The sequence below is a fragment of the Nyctereutes procyonoides genome, unplaced genomic scaffold (assembly GCF_905146905.1).
Source record: "Nyctereutes procyonoides isolate TBG_1078 unplaced genomic scaffold, NYPRO_anot_genome, whole genome shotgun sequence".
Classification (NCBI taxonomy): Eukaryota; Metazoa; Chordata; class Mammalia; order Carnivora; family Canidae; genus Nyctereutes; species Nyctereutes procyonoides.
In genome coordinates, this window is record NW_026575122.1 from 26,497,597 (window position 1) to 26,521,918 (window position 24,322).

Consider the following 24,322-nt stretch of genomic DNA (forward strand, 5'->3'; position numbering starts at 1 on the left):
TTCCCATCATAGCATTCCCTCTGCATTCAGCCCCACCTGTGCCAGGCACGGCCCTAAATGCAGCAGTTGTCCCAGGGACAGTGCTCAGTAAGATACCTCCCTATTGCTCGGTTTCTAGACAGGTGGAGAGCAGATATTAAAAAGAAAAAACACCAGAGATATAAGTAAATATATACTTATAAATTATGTGAAATGCCATGAAGAAAAAGTGCAGGGATTGATTAAGACCACAAATGTTGCATCTCATTGAAATGGGGAAAGCTTGGCAAAGCCTCTCTGAAGAAATGACATTTAAGCTGAGACCTATAGGATGAGGAGGATTTAGTCAAAGCAGGGGGAATAAATATTTCCAGACAGATGGAAGGACAGGTGTGAAGGCCCTGCAGGGACTAAAAGATGGCACTTGGGGTTGGAGCTTGGTGATTGAGAGGGAAAGTGGCTTGAAATGCGGCCGGGAAGATTGGCAGAGGCAGCACCACACAGGGCCCTGTAGACCATGGTAGGGAGTTTTTGCAAGCAATAGAAGCCGCTGAAGGGTAGAAGTGATGAAAATCAATTTATAGAGATCTCAATGTAGAGAAAAGATGGGAGAAAGGCAAGGATAAGTGCCAGAAGACCAGTTGGGAGGGGATTTCCACGGGGATGGTGAATGTGCTCATTTGCCTATTGTCGAATCTCCTTCATCCTTCCCATGCAAAACAAAGTATATTTCCCAAACTCTCTGGCTAACTTGCTTTTGGATGGACTGAACCACCATGACACAGTAGAGGGAGATTACAGAGCTGGAGGGAGAGGGATTACAGAGTGGACGAAGGGAGCAGCCAGGATAGTTCCTCTTGTCTCTCCCTGCTTTGTGGGGCATTCCTAGCAATTTTGGTCCTTTGTGGTGTCAGCTGATCCTGGACAGCTCCCCTGGACAGACCCATTGGATAGTCCTATTGATCGTTCAGGGCACTTCCCCCATGGTTCTTCTTTCTCCCTGGCTTCCCAAGTTCTTACATGGTAGCAATTCCATCTCTTCCTGAGTTCCTTCAATCTTGGAGGTAACAATGGCTCCCTGCTCTTGCTAATCTCTGGGTTGCATCAGCTTTATAATTAGCCCCCTAGATTTAAATTTCCTCGAATCAAAGCTTGGGCTTTGTTTTCATGACTGGTCCTAACTGATGCAAAGAACAGCAGTGACAGCTTGGACCCCAGGTGACAATGGAAGATGAACACCTATATGGGTTTGAGATAGCTTTTGGAATCCTGTGTGAATTGAGTGAGGGTGGTGGAGGAATGGGATAGATCTGCAAGCATTAGGTAGAGTTTCCCAGCACCCTGAGCAGGATTTAATTAATCTCCAGCTAAATCAAGCTGGCATAGACTTGACTGAGGAAAACAAATGACCATTGGCTCACCTCCTACACACTATGGTTATGCCCTGAAGCCCTCATTAGTGGTCATGATGTGGTCCACAATTGGATCCAAGCTAATACCACTCCACCCACAGACTCCCACCTTCACATTCTAATTTCAAGAGCTGAGGTCTGCAGAACTTTCCTGGGACCACAGAACAATGTCTGACGATAGCCTATGCAAAACTGTGTTCCTTAAAATAAAGAAGGGATGGTTTTCTTTTGCTAAATGATTCCCCCCAATTAGTATTTTTTTTTAGCTTTTCTTTCCTTTTTCTTAGAAGATCGATGGCTTTCCTCGTTTCTTTTGCTTTTTTGAAGCAAGCTGTTCTAGCAGTTACCATCTGTTCTCCTGACCCTGGCTCCCCCTATAACTCACCCCCTGACTGAAGGTGCTTTTGTTTTTTGATACACTCTTCCATCTCCCTTTTCCAACTGAACCTCTGCAGGACTCAGGACTGTGAAGTCACATGGTGTGTGGGCAACAAAGTGGGACAGAGTAAAGCATCAGCGAGTTTCCTGCTATGGCCTACAGATGGCTGTGCACATCAGGATGGTGAGAAGCCAGCTACTTCTGTGGGCCTTCCTTTGGATCTCTTAGGCTGTAGAGTAAACTATTCAGGAAGATTTGGGGAGCTTTTCTTAAATCATATTTCTGTGGCCCCAAGAGTCTGGAAATAATGACTAGGAGATTAATGTATATAGGAATGGTATAGGTGTGGGTGTTGGAAGACTTCAATGGTTTCAAGGCCTGTGGATCTGTGAAAGGTTCTCCTTCCTCCCTCCCTCCCTTCCTTCCTTCCTTCCTTCCTTCCTTCCTTCCTTCCTTCCTTCCTTCCTTCCTTCCTTCCTCTGCCTCTCCATCCCTCCCTTCTATCCTGTATCCATTCACCCAACAAGAATTTTGAGCACCTATCATGCAGTTATTAGGGGTGTGTGCCAGGTGCTCTGAAGTATGAAAGAAGTGCAAGGATGATCTCCTTCCAAAGTTGGATAGAACATAGACACACATCTGAAAAATGAATTTGCCACTACTAAATAGAAGTATAGGGTCCACATAAGATTAGGAATCAGGAGGTCAGTATTTCATCTCATTTGTGCTTTTGATTAACTGTGGTCTTGAGCAAGTCACAAAGCCTCCCTAAGTCAATCCATGTATAACATGGAAGGATTGAACTACAAGATATCTAAATCCTATCATTGTTCTGTGATTAATGGGCATAGTCATGAGTGATTTAGAGTAGAGGTCCTTGAACATTATGGCTGTAGGCTCTCCTTAATACTCTTAAAAATTACTGAGGATCCCAAAGAGCTTTTGTTTATATGGGTTATATCCATTGATATTTACCTTAAAAAATTGACATTTAATATAAAAATGAGACATTAAAAATATGTATTAACTCATTAAAAAATAAACCCATTACACATGAACATAAATTTATTTTCATGAGAGAAATAACCATATATTTTGACTAAACACTGACAATCACCCATTACTTATCTACTGAATTTCAGCTTGACCAAATTTTGATTAGGTTTCTCTCTTCCCTACAGGACCCTAAGTTTTGGCTTGCCGCACATTTGAGCGTGCACTAGTGCACTAAGGTGAAGACCACAGTCTTCCCCTTAATAGCTTATTCTGAGACTGGCTAACTACAAAAAGAAACATTTCTTTTTGTCCCAATTTTATCACCTTCTGACTCCATCAGCTTGCCTTCCTCCACCACAAAGTCCCTGCTTACCCCTCCCTACATAAGAACAGCCTCTTTCCATGTGGTGTTGAGACAGTTGCAGGTCCTGAGGTCAAACCATTTCCACAGTTGTGATAGTCTTTCTGAATAAAGTCTCTCCTTACCTAAGGCCAGGTTTGTTTTTATTTGGCATTTTCAAAGAAAACCTTTAATGGGAAGAATGACATTGTTTTATATTTTTGCAAACCTCCTTAATATCTGGTTTACTCTCTGCCTCTGTAGTCCATCTGCTGTGATATGTTGCTTTGGTTGAAGTATGTGGAGGAAATCTGGCCTCACCAGCTCTGTAGTTGGAAAAGGAGGACCTCCCAGATCCCCCTGACAGGATGTCAGGACCCCAGGGGCACATTTGGAAAACTGCTCTTATAGAGACTGAGAGGGAGGATATAGCTGAATACTGATCTGAATTCTCTAGAATTGACTTTGGATTTGTAAAGATGGGCCAAACAGAACAGTATGAGCAAAGACAAGAAGGAGAAAGTAAGCAAGCTGTGTTTGGAAGAGAAACAAAAAGGAAATATGGAGAGAGAAGGTATGAATTTACATTTAAGTTATAGAGGGGCTTAGGGCCTTGAATTTCCATCTCCTGTCAAGTACTGTGGTCTTGATCCTTTACATTATAGACATCCATTGGAAGCTTGTAAACAGGGGAGTAACATCATGAATATGATGATTTAAGGCAATAATCATGGTAATCATGTTTGGTGGATTGGTACAAAGGGAAAGAGAAATTATAAGACTAGTTGGGGTGTTATTGCAATAGTCCAAGCATGAGGTGGCAAAAGTCTATAAAGAGTGGTCGTATTAGGACTGAAAAGGATGAGGAGATGAAAGGTTAACAGGAGAATCGAGATGATTGACTGAATATAAAGGACAAAGGGGCATAAGAAGTCAAGTTAAATCCTAAATTTTGAGCCAAGTAATAGGCAGAATGGAGGCAAAATCTGTTTTGGCAGACATGGGAAATTTAACAAGAATAATTTGTGGGCAGATGATGCTTGAGATAACTTTGATATAATTTGATATAATTGAGGAACTAAAATTTGTCATCTTTCTATGGCCTAGAAGATCTGTCCTGATCTGTCCTCTGCCTTGTGCTGTGACATCCTCACTCCACTCTCTGCCTCATTCATTGTGCTGCAGTCATGACTCCTTTCCTTTACTCCACTGCCAAGTTCACTGCAGCCTCTCCTATCTCTGCCAGGAATGCTTTCCTGTACCCTGTCCTTTCTTGTCTCTACCAGCTGTCCCCAAGTTGGCTACCTCTCAGCATTCAGGTTTTAGTTCAAATGTCATCTCCCTCAAGAGACCTTCTCTCTCCTGTTACTGCCAACCTTTTTACGTTATTTATTTTTCTTCCAGCACTTACTATTATCTAAATTTATCTTGCGTTTTTGGTTGTTATTTATTTATCCGATTATTTCCTGCCTCTCCCCACTGGATTGTAAGCTCCATCAGAGCAGATTGGTCACTTTTGTATTTCCAGCTGGTATATAGCAAGCAGGTGATCAACAAACATTTATAGAATATGGAAATGAACAGCAGGGTGTGGAAATTTCAGGGTTAGCTCTAGGAGTGACACACAGATGTATGAGTTTGGAAGTCATGTCAGAGAGGTAGAACTTGCAGCATAGCTGGGGCTAGATGGTAGAAGACATCTGCTCTTTCTGATAAAGGAGGTAGGACTGTGTGACAGTTGGAATACCCAAGGCACGTGGAGTTGTGGCCAGGATATTGCGAGATATTAGGAATGCTGTCATTGAAGACTGTGTACTGCGATGAAATTATATCTATAAGGTAAAAGGATGTCTATCCTGTAGTTACCGTGACTATGATGAGCTGTCACTCCTATGACTATGTTATGTTAAATGGCAGAAAGGGTTTTGCAGTTGCACTCAAGGTCCCTAATTAGTGGAGTTAAGCAAAAGGGAGTTATCAGGTAGGCCTGACTTAATTTGGTGAACCTTTAAAAAGAGGGCTCTAGGTGACTTCTAGGAGATGCAAGTGGTCCCTTGCTGGCAACCAGCAAAACAACAGGGCCTCCATGTGACCACAGAGACCTGAATTCTGCCAATAGCCGTGGGAGTGTGAATTAGAACCCTGAGCTCTAGAAAGGTATCCAGTCCAACTGACACCTTGGTTTCAACCTTATGAGACTCTAAGCAAAGACCCCAGCTGAGCCATGCCTGGACTTCTGATCTACCAGAAATGGTGAGATAATAAAGCTGTGTTGTTTTAAGCTGCTAATTGTGTGGAAATTTGTTACACAGCGATAGGAACCTTGTACATGTTTCAATAAACATTTGTATGTTTAATTGCCAATCTTAGCTGAACCCCGCAACCTTCCTAGATTTCCTCATGACTATGTATCATAATGATAATACAAGAAAGCAGGCTAATGATCAAAACAATTCTGCAGCATTACCATATGGGGACCCACACAGGTTGTCTCTCTCCTTAAATCACTTACTGGTATTCTTTTTAAAAGTCATTTAAAAGTGGATAACCTAAGTTACTTTCTGCTCTAATTTTCCTTCTTACCCCACAGCTTATTAGTTTTTCAGAAATGTTAAGCAAGATTTTTTTTTTTTATGTCTGATTAATCAATTCTTTTGCCTTCTTGTTCCCACACACTACCACCACCATTGTTCTCTCTGTTCAGGACTCCTGGTCCCTGTTTCTTCTCCCTTCTTAATGAGCCACACTCTACATAGTAGTCAAAGTACCTTTAAAAAATGAAATTAGGTGATCAGATGATGTTATTTCTCTGTTTTAAATTTGTTATGGACTGAATGTTTGTGTCTCCTCCAAATTCATATTTTGAAGCCCTAACTCCAAGGTGACTGCATTTGGAGATGGGGTCTTTATGGAAGTAATTAAGATTAGATAAGGGGTGGGTTTTGATCTGATAGGATTAGTGTCCTTATAAGAAGAGACACTAGAGAGTTTGTTCTCTCTCCATGTACACACAATGAGAAAAGGACTTGTGAGCACAATGTGAGAAGGTAGCCATCTCCAAGCCTGGAAGAAGGCACTCACCAGGAATCAAATTGACCTGCATCTTGATCTTAGACTTTCCAGCCCATAACTGTGAGAAATAAATTTCTGTTGCTTAAGGCACCCGGTGTATGGTATTTTATTAAGGCAGCCTGAGCTGACTAATAAAGCCTTTTAGTGGCTTCCCATTCCTCCCAAAAACGGAACCAGGGCTCTGTATCATAAGTCCTCTCTCTGGCTTTGTCACCTCCCTTTTTTTATCTGCTTTGCTCACAGTGGCCTCATTTTAGGACATAAAACATGCCGATCTTTCCCACTGCAGTGCATTGGCCCTCACTATAGCTTCTCCTCAGGAAGTTCAGTCCTTTAGATCTTAGTGTGCATGTTAGTTCCTGAAAGAGATTGTCCCTAGGGCCCTTTCTTGGTAAAATTCTGTTCCCCCCGCCATTCTCATTTGATTGTCCAACTTGCCCACTAGATTGTAAACTCCAAGATGGCAGGCACACATCTCTTTTATACACAGTTGTATACCAGTGACTACCTCAGTGCCTGGTGCATAGTAGGTTCTCAATAAATAATTACTGAATGAACAATGAGCTGACATCTCATGGGTCTTGGTTTTGACTCATTCCACATAGGTTCTAGAAGCAGAGCTCCACATCCCAGGCCCAAGTCTTCCCTTCCCTTTCTGAGTCCCTTGGAGACACCTTTTACTATTGACGTGTGTGTGTTTGCTATTAGAGGGAAAGCAATATTAATTAACTTCCAGGAAGGTGGTGATGAATGAATATGTGGGGTGTTTGCTTGTTTGTGTTCAGAATACACACTAACTCCATTTCAGAGACAATGGATGGCATGGTTTGTTCTCAAATAGTTGTCACTTCACTAGCGATTATGGTATAAAACCATCTAGATTACAACATTTACAGTGAGCAGTTTCTTATTCCACAGTGATCTTGAAAATAATGTTAACATCGTACAAAAAGATTGTAATTGAAAGGTTTTTCATTCACAATTTCTCTTTAGTTTCCCAAAGATAGTTCTTATGGCCCTGAGTAATGCTACTCTCTTAAAAAAAAAAAAAAAAAAAAAAAAACCTTCATTTTTATGTTCCCTAATTAATGTTCCTTAGGGCTTTTAAAAGCTTTCTAAAAATGCATTTCTTTTGAAAGCATAAAAAAATGGGTGGCAAATATTAGGTTTCGTCAATGGAAGAAAGTGGGTGTGTGGGATGTAAGGTGAGAAAAAACCCCAAATTATTACAGGATAAGATTTCCAAATCTGGGTGCATGAGGAATTGTGTTTTAAGTATTTTACATAAGCTGCATAAAAATGGCATCTGGATGAAGAAAAGATTGCTTTATTCATAGTAGAAGTCCCACTAGAACAGTGATATACAATAGCCATTATATGTCCTGTGTTCTCTCTCTCCATGATGAATGAGAAGGGATATCCTGGGTTCCCCTTCTAAGCCCTCTTCGCTTTAGGGGAGCATGCACTGTCTCCCCTTAATCACATTGAGGCCTGCCTCATGTATGGTTTTCTCATCTGAAATTTCTCCACTACAAGGAGGCATGTTTCAGAGCTCTCAGGGAGGTCTCTGTGGCTGATTCTGGGCCTACTTGTTAACCGTACTGTGCGTACTCACATAGGTAAGGAATATTGTCACAAAAGTCCAGGAGAAGTACTGTGGAGGGTGTTGTCCCACTTTGCCTTCAGAGTTCAGTCCAGACCCCACCTAATCCACAGTCCTCTCACCTGCATGTGTTCACCTGTGTGTGTCAAACTTAAATGCCCACATGTGCCAGAGAGAAACGGAATTTTGTGATTTGGGCAGATGGCAGACAATAGAGGGTGGTGGGCCTGTTAACAGGCAGTGGTTGGCTCACCCAACAATACTTGGGTACTTTAAAAAATATGCATTACCTGGGGTGCCTGGGTGGCTCAGTCAGTTGAGCTTCCACTCTTGGTTGTTGTTTTTTTAAAAAGATGTTATTTATTCATTTGAGAGACAGAGCATGAGTGGAGGGGGCCAGATGGAGAGGGAGAAGCAGACTCCTCGCCTCGCTGACCAGGGAGCCCTATGCAGGGCTCATCCCAGGACGCTGGGATTATGACGGAGCCCAAGGCAGATTTGTAACTGACTGAGTCAGCCAGGCCACCCCCACACCTGGTTTTGGCTCAGGTTGTGGTCGTAGGTCCTTGAGTCATGGCCTTGGCCCCTGCGCTCAGTGGGAAATCTGCTCTCCCTCTCCCTCTACCTCTCCCTGCTTTCACTTGCTCTCTCTCTCAAGTAGGTGGATAAATATTTTCTTAAAAATGCATTGTTGGCTGTATTTGGCCCTCAAGTGATGGACCATGATTTCCATCTACAGCCCTTTGTGGTCTTAACTCCGTTCCTACTTAGCATGAATTCTAGCATCTTAAGTTTCTGGGAGTTGGGCCTTATGGGTGTTTTCTTCAACTGCACTGTAATCACTTCAAGGAAAGGGATTCTGATGGATCTGTTTGTTTTGTGGGTGGGAATCGGCCCGTTCAGCTGCCCGGGCCCACCGGACGCCTGCTACACACGCCGGCCCGGCTCTTGTTGATCGGTTGCTCACCTGACATGTTGGTGAACCTGCGGCTGCAACACCACCTCTCCAGACTGTGTTCTGCTTAATGCAGGGCTGTGGATAAAGGGCTCTGTGGCCAAGTAATTTGGGGGAAAAGCTGAGTTTAGCAAGATTAAAGTTTAATAGTTTCCTTTACTGCAGGATTTTTTTTTTATATAGCCTCACCATGTTAATGAGCACCATACATTTTTAAAAGGGGTATGATAGAGACCCCCCAGCCCCATTCGGGAAATGACATTTTTCAGACTGCCTTGCAACTAGCATTCTCAATGAGAATTTGGTTCTGCTTGTCATGGGCATTCCTATGAAGTTTGGAAAGTGAGTGTGAAAGGTAGGCCATCTTCCTGCTGTTGATGCTGGGAAGAAAGGTCACAAGGCTGTGATTATTTATAGGCAGTTTTGGCTCAATTGTGTGACAATCACAGCTTCCAGACGTCCGTATTGTGGCAACATTGCATGTGGGCTCTTGAGCTGAGTAGTCTGCGGCAGCCCCTGACTTCTGTTCCTCCTGTCCTTCCAAAGATTTTGTAATCACTGAATTTCTTGTATGAAATTCCTCTTCTGCTTGAAATACTAGAGTGGTTTCTGTCTCCTGCAGTGAACATCAGCTGATACAAGTGATACAATCTGTGTCTAGTACACACATTACTGTGTATTTTAATATGTATGTGTGTGTATATAGATATAGATATAGATATATAGTTGAAATGTATATATACTCAGAAATAGTTTTGTTTTCACAGCATGACTCTCAAGACCATGGTTCTTCAGAAACTGTTTTGGGAAATTGTCTATGGAAAGAATACTAAAATCAGTATTGAAAGGTGTACGTTACAGTTATGACTTCACAGTTTACTCGACTGGTAGGTGACATCCCCTCTAAGCCTCGGGTTCTTTTCCTCATTTGGAATATAAGGACAATAATTCCTCCCCTCCAGACCCCACAGGATTGTCGTGAGAATCAAATGAGATGATCAATGTGAAAGTGGTCTGGAAACTGTAAATTGTTATAGAAATGCGAAGCATCATCATTAGTCATGCTGCCATCTACGAAAATGAATGTTAGATTCATAATGCAGGGACATCATTCTCATAACGATTGCCTGAGTAGTCTGTGGTTCCTTGAAAACATTGGGGGTTTGATAGATTAATCAGTTGGGAGCAGAAAAACCACCAGCCTTGCCGAATAGACCATAAACCAAAGGGAACATTCCCCAGCTCCCAAGGTGGCCTGTTTAACAATGGATGAACACAGACTTCTCTCTCCACCCCCCATCTCTTCCAAATTAAAGCCTTTGGGGGAAAACATTCTTAACAGAATCCTTTACATCTTCAAAATAGACCAAAGGAAGTGCAGCAAAATATTTCCTTCATTTGATTTTCTGTTAGTGAGATGGGTCCTTTCATTAGCAGATTGAGTACAAACAGCCCCCACAGTCTGCTCCAGTAATTTCCAAAACATGATTTACATAAATTTAACTTTGTAATCTGGTGGTTATATGACTGCATTAAAATGACAAATAATGTGACACATGATGCAGTTTCACATGTTGATATGGTAGCTGTTTACCAGCAGCTGCTCCATTGGAGGTATCTCTCACTTATCATCCTTTCTTCTCTCAGGATTTGGATATCCATGAAATATCCCATATTCTGGTCTTTTTTAGAGAGACAAGTATACCGCTGTGTCTCACAAACAGGAAATCTGTAGTTAGTGAGTGGCTACGATTTATCTGCTCCACTTGGGGTTCCTTCAAAAAACTCACCTTCACGTCAGCAGTTCCACCCAACAAACTAATGTGTGTAGGACCCTGTTAAATAGAGTTGATGACCAAGGTCCAGGATTTTAGAGAAGCAAACAAGCAATTCTAGAAGTTATTTTGTTCAAAGGCCTCCTTCTGTTTTCGCTGCAATCTAAATCTTTTTGTTCGATGTCTTACCAATAAATGGAAAATAACCCCACCACAGTAGGTACCTAACTGTTTTGTGAACAAATGGGTTGACCCCCCTTTTTTTTTTGACTTTGCAGTTTTTATCCCAACCACCAATAACATATGAGGTATTGGGATTCATAATTAATGTCCTTTCTCCTTCCTTTTTATCCTTCTTTCTTTCTCTTCTCTGCCTCCCTCCTTACTATTTTCTCTCCTTCCCTTCAGACAGGGAGTACCCACTACACATCAGGTTGTGCTCAAGCCACCAGGATTACATAGGGGACACTATAGACTCCTAGTAATCTTTCCTTTTTTCTCCACTTGTCACATTTAACATTACATGTTTAATGTCTATCTGCTATTCGGACGGTAAGCTCTCTGAGGGCAGAGAAATGTGCTTTCTTCACTGCTGTATCTTCATATCCAGGGTAACACTCTGTTCACAGTAGTCGCTCAATAACTATTTATCAAAAGACTTCAACCCTTCTAGGATTGCTCATTCCCTTTTGCTGACTTATGTGTCTTATGTCTTACCTGGCTCCTGCTGCTCCCCACTCTACCCATCAGTTATTCCCACAAGGTCACTGGTGACCTGCATAGAGTCAACGTCAGCCTTTGCAAATGTTTCCGAGAACTCTCTATCATGGGTGTTCCTAATACAACGGCTTCACAATGTAAGTGAAGGGTTCTGTTGGAGGTTGATGGGCAAAGCTCTTCATGGACAGACAACTGATTAGGGAGCAGAAATGTGTACATGAGTGGGTGAATCATGACAACAGTCAGGGAAAGTGAAGAACCATATAAATCCTACAGAAGTGTCATAGAAGGGAGTAACTGCTGAGAACTGAGGTAGTTGGAGTAAACCAAGTTAGTTGGAAACTAAACTTGAACTAGGTCTTAAAAGACAAGAGAAAGAAGTAAGGGAAGGCTCCAACATCATTCTGAGTAGGACTTGTGGGATGTAACATGGGAAAGATGAAATCTTGAAGATATCATTTAAATGCCAAGCTGAGGATTAAATTTTAACCTGTGCACAGTAAACAATTACCGAAAGCCCTGGAAGTGAAACACAAAGCTGTGTTTCTGATAGAACACAGTGGTGGTGGGAAGTGAAGCCACCACCCCCACCTCTCTCTGATGCCTGGATTGCCCTTTTCTAATTCCATACTGTTCTTATTCCCTTTAGTAAACAGTCTCAGCTCTCTCCCAGCTTAAAAACTACAACCCATTCAAACAACCAAATAAACAAATGCTCCCTTGCCCCTCATCTCCATTTAGCTATTTCTGTTCTCTCAGTGGAGTTCTTAGAAGAATGGCTGGTGTTCTCTACTTTCATCTTATTTACTCCTGAACCCACCACTGTCTAGTTGTTGTCCTAACCACTGAAATGCCTTTTGTCAAGATCACCAAGGAGCTTCTAGTGGTTAATTTGAAGGGATAACCTTCAGTCCTCGTGTTACTTCATCTTGCACGTAATAGTTTGGTGCCTTCTTTCCCTTTCAAAAAAATCTTTCTTGCTTTGGCTGCCTGGACATCTGTAACTTGGTTTTCATATCTTTCTGAGCTGTGTCAGTTATTCTTCTCTTCCATCACATCTTTTGTATATTGCTATTTCCCAATATACAGGGCTCTTTTCCTGGTCTTCTTTTTAAAATAGTCCACACAAGTGTGGGACAATTTGGTGGAGATGTCTAGTGGCACTTGGCTAGAGAAGTCTGTGCTTGAGATAAAGATTGGTATGGGTCAGCATATATAGGGCAAGTGAAGACATGGGATTAGAGGAGCATGTGTAGAGTAAGAACCAGCCCAGAGAAGCCATATGTAAGGGGCACCTGGAGGGAAGGAGGCAACCAGAGAAGTAGAAGGGAAACCAAGGGAGACTGATGAGATGGAAATCAAGGAAGGAGAGCTTCCAGAAGCAGAGAATGCTATGGACATGTTACATAATGAAAAGACTGGAATGGATCTGTTGAACCTGGAAAATGCTCCTCACTGAAAAAAAAGATAAGCTAGATTTTCATGAGCTTGAATGGGGGCAAGGGCAAGAAAGTAGAAAGAACTAGCATGGTCTGCCTTTTCTAGAATCTTGGCTGTGAAACAAGGAAGGAATTGAGTGGAAGAGAAAGATGCTGTGTCTAAGATGGGAGAGACTCATATTATCAAGTTCTTTAGACAAAGGGAAAGGTAAAAAGTTATTAATTTTGTATGTCACCAAGTTCATAACTAGTGTATAGAAACAGACAGGGACGCACAGAAATCGATATTAAGCAGAGTATGTGAGATTCCAAATTTTCTTGTATTGTGGGTTCATTTCTATTCTTTAAGTTTAATATATGTCTGGTGTTTCATTTCATTTCTTCACAGCAGTATATCATAATTTAATTTTTTTCCTTGATGTAGGTATAAATGGAGTTGCTAAGGCATATTTATGCATACAGGGTCATTTCTAGGTACATGCACTAAATATTAATATTCCAATATCCTCTTCCCGGCTCATGAGCCAAGCAAGAAATGCATTTTTCTCGCTTAGTGATGATTTTTTTTTTCTTTCTGAAGCATAAGGCTATTTGAGTGGGCTCTCTGTGCTCAGAGAAAGCAGTATTATTATTATTACGTTTTCCTCCAAAAGAAACATTATTTAGAAAACACGATTAGAAAAAAAAAAAAGAAAGAAAACATGATTAGCGCAGGAGCTGGTTTCTATTTCTGGTCTATTCAGAGACATGACACCCAAGCCCAGCAGATCCAGATGCAACAATACTAACTGATCTTCTGCACTGGTGGGTTTAGTTTGGTTTCATGATCTTATATTCTTCATTTTCACAACAGCATTTCCCCTGGACATCGCCTTTGTCTCCTTTAGGGTTTGTAGATCAATTGAAGTTGACTTTATCTCTGACTCCCAAGCAAACCATATAACCCCAAACAAGTAAATCAAAGTGAAGAATTTCTTTGTCTATAATTACGGTTTAGAGGTAGCTCCATGACCCGGCCAGGCCAAGGACAGCTCTATTAAAGCTGGGGTTGAGTTATGGTAGATGAGCTCTGTAACTAAAGATTTGAGTCTGGAGCTGCCAGCTGCCATCTTGTTCCCCCAAGGGAAGAGCCAACCTGAGAATAAAGTTAGCACAAATGAGAGCATGGCCAAGGGATGGAGAGAGCTGGGCTCTTGGTGACATCAGTTGAGTTCTTGCCTCTAGGCATACCTAAAGCACCAGCACTGCATTTTTTAAATTCATACAAGCCAGTAAATAACCTTTGGAGTTGCATTTCTGTCCCCTGAAGTAGCAAGAGCTCTGACGAAAATGTTCACTTGATGCCACACTCACATGTGTGACCTTATGCAATTCCAGCCCCGCTGGGTAAGGATTATTAACTTCATTTTATAGATAAAGGTCACAAAACTGCTAAATGACAGAGTCAGGATGGGAAAGTCTTAAATCCTATGCTTGATCCATTATACCATAGCTCTTTCCCACAAGCTCTCTTCTAAAGTTTTTTGGGAAAAATTTACAGTGATTAATGCTATTGCCTTCCTTTACCTCACTGAACTCACTGTTAAGGTAATGGTGAGCACTCTGATTTAAAACTTAATGCTGTCCTTAGTTCTAAATTTAGTTTATTTACACTTCCTATGTCCTTTATTTCTTCTTCCTTTCCGTATATTAATATATTTTTTCTAGGTTCCATTAAAGTTAACAGATCCAAGAGACAATTATTAATCTGATATCCTGTTCTTATTAAAAACATGTATTCCTCAGCCTGCCTCTGTCTATCGATCTGACTCTAACACATCTTATTTGCAGGCAAAGTAGATGATGACTCAGCACCTGGCACATAACAGACATTCAATAAGCATTTGTTGAGTGCCCATTGTATGCTCTGAAACACCTTACTTCTATTCCCTTATGAATGATACATCTGCCATTTTACCTAGGGCTTTCTGTCCTCCACCCACCTGGCCTGATATTCCTACCTTCAGTTTTTCTTTCTGGTGTCAAACAATGGGAATGGTAACAGGTACAAAAGTCTAGGCCACTTGGTTTCAGAGGACATGGGTTTGAGATTCCTATTCTGTTACTAAGTAGCTACTTGAATTAACTGTGTTACATTTCTGAGGCTTCTTTTCTGCAAATAGGTTGTTTTGAGGATTAAAATAAATAATATGACAAGTATCAGATATTATGGCACATTGTATGTGCTAGTGAGAAAGCAAGGAAGAAAGGAGAAGAGATTTACTTTCTCCCAGCAATGAATCAAGCTGAGTCAGTACAGCCAAGAAGGCCAAAGGGAAACAGGATTACAGGAAAGTTCTGTTTCAGCCCTCTGGCACTTTCTCATCCCCTTCACCTTGTTTTATTTCTCTCTGTAGCACTTAGCACCTTCATACTTTATGTGCATATATATTATGTTAATGATCTGTTTTGCCCCACTTGAATTTAAGCTCCATGGAGGCAGGGACTGATTGAGTAGGCATTAAAACCCATTGGTTCAGTGAGTGAAAAATTGGAGGAGTGTATAGAAAAATAGATTTGAGAGAATGCCAAGTGGGTAGAGGAGCAAGAATCTAGGGCATGGGTGTGACTGAGAAGGAGGAGAGGGACCCCATAAAGAGAATACCTTTAATAATATCCAGGGTCTGGAGTGGGGGACATGCTTTCCATATTTATTTTCCAACTAAACATATGTATTTCTTTTGCTTTCAACAAACCTTATTACAAAAGCCACATTAAATAACCTTTACAATTTGAAATTCTCCTTAAGTAACAGTGCATTCTCGGAACAAAAGGATGGTGATAAGATGACTGTAATATCCTGAAAGTTAGGACATCTCAAATCTTATGCCTCTTCTGTTGATCTCTGTGCTCCCAGGGAGACATTGAGCACATGGTGACACTCCTGTCATGTCATCTCATCTTATTCTTTTTCTTTCTTTCTTTTATTCTTTTTAAAACCTTAAGACCTAATAGAGTACAAGCTTAGCAATTTAAATAGCTTTTTGTTGGCAAGTAAACAAATACTTCAAGTTCATAACAGATGCACAAGTCCACTTTGGGAGAAATGCATTATGGGCTCAGGTGCATCCTAAGAGCTCTTATAATCACATTTGTTCATCTGTTCATGTGTTGTACACCTGTACAAATTTGGCATGGGCTTGGGTACGGTGTGGGAGAGTCCCAGGTTCAAAGCAAACTTCTAGTCTTTGTTCAGTTCTCTGAATGTTGCAGATTGTTTTCCTCTCAATCCATAAAAAGATAGGATTCCTAGCATATCTAGAAGCTGCCATTGCCCTTTGGAAGAAGTATTCAACACAAACACAAAGAAATCAACCTGGATCAAAGAGCACAGATCTAATTTGTAAGCACTTCAAAGTAAGCAGCAAAAAACAGAGAAAGGTCTTCAGAATTTTTTTATTAAGAAAATCCCTCAGATTTCACAGACCAGGGTAAAATCTGAAGAAATGAATTGTCTTATTTTTATTATATTAATATCTCTCTTGAAAAATTGTATTAAGATGTTTTGACTTGTATTTGAGGCCTTCCAAAAGTTCAATCTTCCCATGACGTGTGCATTAAAAACAAATAAATCTGATAGCCACGTGTATGGAAGAAAAAAAGAAAAAAGAAAACACTGAAAGTCAAAGACTATTTCAAGGCTAAAGATTATTTCTTGACTTTTCAAAATGTTTAGCAGAAGGTTAATTAGCATAGAGAATATTGAAAGACTTAGGTTTTCATTTATTTTTTTCATATACATTATGCTCTTCTATTATGTGTGGGTTGCAAAGTATTGTGCTTTACATACATAATATTGTGAACTCAAAGGTATATATGTATGGACTTCAGCTTTGGCTTTCACTGTAAGAATAAAGAATGTGGGGATCTCCAGAGCAGGGCTCCCCTTCCTGGAAAAATGAGCAGGATATTTCCAGTGAATGACCTTAAAAGTAGATCCTGAATTGTTCCCCTTTGGGGCTGTTAAGGTTTGACTTTAGCAGGCCTGGGATGTTCAAACCCCACACATTCCAAAGAAAGGTATGGCTCGTGACTGGCTCCTGAGAAGTAACCTCTAAGACTCTGGGATATTCTACTTGAGAAGAGTGTCTTTGTTTACCTGTGGCCTTGAACCATACCAGTGTGATTTATGGTGAAGGCCTTGGATGGTGAGATATCAGTTTGACCTTTGGTGGTCCCAGAGGCTGAGTAATGAAAGTCAGCCACAAGGGTACTCCATGACTATGAGACTTCCAGTAAAACCCTGGACTCTAGAGCTCAGTGAACTTCCCTGGTCAGCAATACTCTATATGTGTTGTCACATGTTGTTGCTGGGACAATGAAGTGTATCTGTATAAGTCCATTGGCAGAGGACAACTGGAAGTTTGTGCTTGGTCTCTCTGTTGATGTTAACCTGTATCTCTTCACTGTAGTTAACCATATAGTGAGTAAAACAGTTTTTCTGGTCCTGTGAGTCCTTCTAGTGGATTGTTGAAACTGAGAGTGATTTGGGGGACCCTTGACAACACCCTCTTTCCAGTGAGAAGGGCTGTCCTTGCACTCTACCTTCACAGCTTGTGTTCCTAACGACTCTCAACAGCTGACATCTACACACAGACTATTTGGCAACCAACTTCGGACTGTTTCGCCCTCCTCACAGGCTAGCCCCTTTAAAAGGGAGAACAACTGAAGTCTAATCTCCTTTTTTTTTAGAGCACAACCCCACAGCGAGTGTAGCTGAGTTACAAACCAAACAGGCGTTTCTGAGAGATGCTACAAGACAGGGAGAGAATCACTGACTTATATTCTTACACAGTCTCTCCCTATGATCCTTCTCACAGCCTCTCAAAGGTGGCAGCTTTCAAAAAGTCATTAATCTGCCACAAGGAGAAGAAATGCATGTCTCTCTTTGTGACCTATGCTTCATGTTTTTGTAGAGACGTGTCAATCATTATGGGATTCATTAAAATCGCCCTCAAAACAAATGTTGATTTTCTTTACCATTTTCTCCACACACTTGCATTAAACTTACATTCTGATGCCAAGGAATTTAATATATCTGTCCTCTGTCTTTTGGAGAGGGAGGACAGATATATTAAAAACAAATAGCAGGGCTGACAAAGCTTCACAGGTGACACTACCACAGAGCCACCATCAAGAACCATACTCCCAATCATAGCAGAAGCCAACTCTAGTTCTGAAGTACAGTGGGTTGGTAGGATAGTGAGGTGGCGACATCTCACTGGAGTAGGGAGAGAAGCTTGGAGAGGAAAGGGACAGGTCTAGAGAAACTATAAAGGCCAAGCTCTAATGAATTTGATCTTCACATGCCGATTCAGGGGTTTTCAATGGCCTCAGGGTTCTGCCCTTAACTCAACTCTTCATTCCAGTTGCCAATGCTTGCTGGTCATACAGCACATAATGGGTCATCTCCCTTGCTAGTCCTTCTGCATTGTTTTCTCTTTCTTATGCTCTACTCCCTCAAACCCAGCTCAAATTCAGTCCTGTCCAGGAATGTGTTTGGCCTGACTAAATGCAATTATTCCAAAGGCTCCTTGGTAATTCTGTGCTCTCTTCACTCCAGAGTTAACTTCAATTTTTGTAATAGATATGCTGATGAAGGTGGTCTGTGGAGTCAGTTTTGGTATAATGGCTCTCTGCTTCTCTATATACTTTCAACATAAAATTGTACATATGTTTCTCTGGAAAACTTTTTAGCATCCAAATCCAATCTAATCACATTTACAAACTCAGTAACCTTTTTTTTGAAATCATATCTAAAAGTTATTTGAGTCAAGTTTTTCCTGATGAAATAATAATGCAAAAATAAGTCTTAATATAAATGCAAAATAGCTGAGGTTATTTTTTAAATTACAGTAACTTAAAGGCTTAAAGAAAAAAAATTACAGCAGTAGCTTATCTGAACAGAGCTCATTGATATTAAAAAAATCCCAAATGGTTTCTGAAACCTGTAGGTGAAATGCATGTCCCTCTGGATACACAGATCTTTTTTTATTTCTCCTAGGATTTTGTAGGCATGGCTGGTTTTTATAAATGAGCAGGTGATGCAGACTGAGGGAAAAGGCTGCATTAGAGCAAAAGCAAAGACAAGGGATTCAGAACATATCAGTAAATGAACAATCGGTAACCCCCTGTGTTGCCATTTTCTTCTCTGCTTTATCCTCATGTTTTTACACAGTTAATAAGGGGGAAGAGCTGGGACTCCAGCAGTTCTAGCTCCATATTCATGGCTCTTTCCAATTTACCACAACCGCCCTGAGCAGCGTTCATTAATCTTCAAAAATTTTCTTCTCTATATGGCAGAGTACTAGATCTCACTACTATAGCAGAAACCTGTAAATCAACATGACAGAAACAGAACTTGTCCTATCTCTTTGCCCCCACACTTACTCCGGTTTCATGACCTGTTCCTAGCCTTGTCATCAACTCAGATTCTCTACACACCTCAGCTCACATTTGATTCTTCTGTCTTCCTACTCTTACACCCATTCATTCTTGGAGATTCTGCTCTCATGATGCCTCTGAATCCCTTCTCTTCTTGCCTTCCCTGCGTCTGCCACCTTATCCTAAGTCCTCATTACAATAACTATTATTTATTACTTGTACAATCCTCATTACAATAACTATTATTTATTACTTGTACAATCCTCATTACAATAACTCTTATTTATTACTTGTACAACCGCAATAGCTTCTAACTGGTCTCCTAGTTTCTGGTTCCTTTCTTTCTTCCTGTCTCTCCCTTATGGTGGAGAGACTGTGCTTCTGTTCCTCTTACACCTGGAATCACTTCCCCTGTCTGTACTTTGTAAAATTCTATTCATCCTATGAAAACAGTCCCACATATCCTTTCTTCTTTCCGCACTGGTAGGTTGATTGCATCAATGACCCTAATTAAATGGCCTCCCTGGGTCTACGTTCTTTGTTCTGTTAGTTGACAGTTTCTTCCCAAATTGACACTGGGCTTGTTCATGTGACTTGCTTTGGCTAATGGGACAGTAACAAACTTGTCTCAAGGAGAGGCTTAAAAAAAAAAAGCATGGGTCAGTTTCTGCTTTCTTTCCCTCTTGATTCTCTGTATTTTTTTTTTCTGAGGTCGTGTCCAGGGAATCCTATTAGAAAGTGAGACACGTGAAACAGAACCGAGTCAGCCTAGGTTGTTGTAGCCAAGGCTCTCTTGGACTAAACATCTAACATCTGACCACAGATGCATAATTGAGTCAGGCTATAAGATCAGCAGAATCATCCAGCTCACTCTTAGACATGAGAGAATTATCAGTGATTGGGGTTTTGAGTCTAGGTTTGGGGGTGCTTTGTCATGCAGCAGTAGCTAATTAATACATCCACTATGCCTTTTTTTCTGAAATACTTCCATACTGTGTATACTGTTATTTTAGCATTTATTATGTTTGACTCCTGTTGGGCTGGGTCCTTTATGTCAGGGGGCACATTTTTATAACCCCAGTATCTGGCATATAACCTACCACACAGTAGGTACTCAATAAATATTTATCTAATAAATCAACAAATGTAATTGTACAGCGAATCATCCCTCCCCAGTCTTTTACAAAACAACAGAGTCAAAATGTTTTCTCTTTGGGCAGGATGGGGGGACATTCTTTAAGATTTAGCAAGAATATCTGTTTCAGTCAGGTCCTTGCTTAAGTTGTGAAATAAAAGGCTTACTCTATAAGTGCTTGAGTATTAGTGTTTGCTTTTAAATTTTTCTTTCTTTTAAGCCTTGCATTTGGATAAGCCTTCTGTCCAAGAGAAGAAGCAGTCAGTCACTCCAGCTCCAGTTCATGGCTTATGACTTCCAAGGGGAGGACAGGTGCTGGATCTTGGGTTTGGGAGGGTGCCTTCCAGGGTAGGGAAAGTGTAGGGATTTGGAGAAAAGAAGGAAGATGGGAGCCTGTAAGCCATGTCTACACAGTCTTCCTTTCTCCTTCACCATAGACAATGGTAAAATACGTGCAGACTTTTACCATCTTTTCCCTTTTGACAAACTTGAATCAAATTTCATAGTAGAGAATACTCTATAGGCAATGCCGGTTGTTGTTTCCATGCAGAGAGGTGAAAATAACTGAATACTCTTGAATTTTTTTAGCACGTTTGTGCATAAATTTTATAATCTATGAATCTTCTATAGAGACTTTAGATAACACAGTGAATTTGTCTTTCTTATTTAAAATTTAGGCTATATTGGGCAGCCGTGGTGGCTCAGCGGTTTAGCGCTGCCTTCAGTCCGGGGCGTGATCCTGGAGACCTGGGATCAGGTCCCACGTTGGGCTCCCCGCATGGAGTCTGCTCCTCCCTCCCCCTGTGTCTCTGCCTCTCACTCTGTGTCTCTAATAAATAAATAAATCTTTAAAAAAATTAAAAGTTAAGCTATGAAATATTTAAATCATACTTTTACATTAAATACCAGTCATTGATTTCTCAACCAATGGCAAGAATGTCATATATATATGACATGTATATGCTACATATGTCTATTCATATTCATATATCTAATATATAATTGGCCCTTGAACAACATGGGTTTGAATTGTGCAGGTCCACTTATACATAGATTTTTTGGGAGCAAATACAATATAGTATCGTAAATGTATTTCATCTTCCTTAAGATTTTCTTAGTGGGGTGCCTGGGTGGCTCAATCAGCGAAGCATCCTGGGATCAAGCCCCTTGAGTCATGCTCCCTGTTCAGCAGGGTGTCTGCCTCTCCCTCTCCCTCTGCCCCTCCCTTTCTCTCTCTCTCTCTCTCTCTCAAGTCAATAAGATCTTAAAAAATTTTTTTAGAAACATTTTCTTTTCTCTAGCTTACTTTATTGTAAGAACACCATAGATACCGTGTAAGACATACAAAATATCTGTTAATTGACTTTATGTTATCTGTAAAGCTTCCAGTCAACAGTAGGCTTTTAGTACTTAGGCTTTGGGGAAGTCAAAAGTTATATGTAGATTTTCAACAGTGCACGGGGTCAATACCCCTAACCCCCACATCGTTCAAGAGTCAACTGTATACACGATATAACTTGGGGGTCCATTTTCTCAATCTCTACCCCTCCCCTCAAGCCCACAGCCTGCCTGGTAGAGCATTGTATGCGCAGTAGACATTTAGAAAATTTGCCATTTCTTAGCCAATTCCATCTTCTGCCCTGTTGAGTTTTCTGTAACATTAGACATTCCTATCTCCAATCTCCTTGGTACCAGAATTGGCACGATATTTGCTACACATCAACACTTGGACAATGACTAATGGCATCATCTAGGGAAGAACAAGTAGCAGATTCATGAACTTCATTTCTTTTCAGCCTTTTATGCCAAGGCTAATTGCTTGTTTAAGTAAATGCATCTGACTTGAATAGCAATTGAAGATGTTTTGGGATAGTTTGAGTATTGAATTTCACATGCAGTGACCAAGGCTAAGAAAATTCAGGTTAATGTCCTGAAAACTTTTAATCAATATAGAGGCTTTTCCTTATAGAAAGAAATTGGTGTTGGTGATGGACAAAATCAGGGTCAGAAATTGAAAGGCCCACATAGGTCAGACAGGTAACAGAAATGAGTCAAGTAGGTGGGGACTGTGGTGAAATAGGACTATTCTGACTGTTAAAATGAGGAAAGGCCCAGGGTGGCCAGATCATCCACTTATTAAAGCCAATTCAAAAATTCAAATTTTATTTAAATGTGATATGTGAGTTTTAATTATTGACAACGAATTCAGGAATATGGATTATTCTCACAATTATCCTTTTGTTTCCTCAAAGCTACACAGAGATATTTTATGGATTTTCCAATTGTTCTTTCTTCACTATAGGAATTAACCATTACTCTGTTTTGACCTGTGACAGCTACATCACAGGGTGTAATGGGAAATTACTGGGGACACCCAAAGCTAAGTTCTGAGCAAGCATCATCTATCGAGCAGAAAATCTGTTCATATGAACATCTTTGAATATATTTGTTTTCTGATAAAGTAGTGCTTCCGGTAAAAATGCTGCAACTTGCATTGGAAATGGCTGGGAAAACCCCTCCATTTGCAAGTAAGTAGGGGGCTAATTATTTAGTGACCTATCCTCTGCCTCAGTTGAGGTTGGCTATGGTCCAGTAAAAGAATGCCACAGATCAGTGGCAAAACAGGACCTTGGGGAGCTATAGCAAAGGGGCAAATTCACATCTTACCTCAAAGGAAATCCCTATTCATATCTTCCGTGGTAAATTGTGTCTGCAGGTTATTACATTCAAGGTGAGCTGTGGGGTATACGTTTGCAGAGTGTTGATCGATTGAAAGACAACCATGACCCTGTGTCCCCAGAATGCTCCTTTGTTACTGTGGCCACCCTATTCCTTTCCCTGGACTCTTCAGACCTCCCTGAAGATCTAGGCACTCCTGGGTGAACGCATGTCACTGCACCGCAAAGGGCAGAGGCTTGTTCTCTTTGCCAGTACCCAAGCCATACCGGCTTAAAATATCTAATTACTATTTTGGAATGCTTGGAATACACAAGGCACATAACACATATTTGGCTAAAAGCCAGAGGTCCTTTGTTCCAGGCCCAATATGTAGTAGATGCCCTGGAGCATATTTCACAGGGTTCATCTTACATTTTTCTATTATTGGAAAATTTTGACTGGCTAATTTTAAAACATAGATTCTCCCCCCGCCCACCCCACCCCTCGCAAATATGTAGGCTTCACACACATGGTCTGTGGTAGCTGCGAAACAGTTGGAGAATTCCCCGTGTTCAGTGACCTCAAAGTCACACTGCAAGCTGCGCTGTGGTCTCTTACTAGCACAATAAAACATATATGAGTTGTGACTGGCTGCAGAGCTAGGAGAGGGTATTTTAGCGTTTAATAATGTGGCTCCATTAATTTTGGTGGTTGCTGTACATGTTTCTATTTTTGTCTCCAGTTAGAGCTGTCAGGAAAGGAGTCAACCAGATTTCTGCAAGTGCTTTTGTAAAAAAACATCATTTGCTGAATCAAATGTCCAAGATGGTGCTCTCACACATTCACCATCCCACATGCCCGTCCCAGGCTTTCCCATAAATGACTACCCAAGAGCCTGGGCAGAGAGCAAGGATGAGGCAGGGAGCGAGGGAGAAGGTAATGAGAAGTCAGAGCTGGGCTTTCACAAACAAGCCTTTCCCCTAATTTCTCCCTCCTGTCGCAGCCAGCATGGCAGCAGCAGCCTCTGACCCCAGCCGCTGTGGCCTCCCTGGGTGATGAGAAGCCTTGTGTAAGTAAGCAGAGAGGGGGGGCAGGACCACACAGACATGGAGATCACGCTTTCTTCTGATAAACACCCAAATCCCATATTGTAATCCCTCCCCCATAACCCCCAGTCCCTGAGAACATGACTATTGGGAAATAGAAGCATTGTGGGTGTAACTGGTGCACTAAGCGTGATGTCATACTGGAGCAGGGTGGACCTTTTATCCAGATGACTGCCATCCTTCTGGAAGGAGGAGATTTGGATGTGGACACACAAAGGCAGCATGTCACACGACAGTGGAGGCTGAGACTAGAGTGATGTCTCTACAAGCCAAGGACCATCAAGGATTGTAGCAAAGCACCAGAATTTAAGGAGAAACAGGCAGGATTCT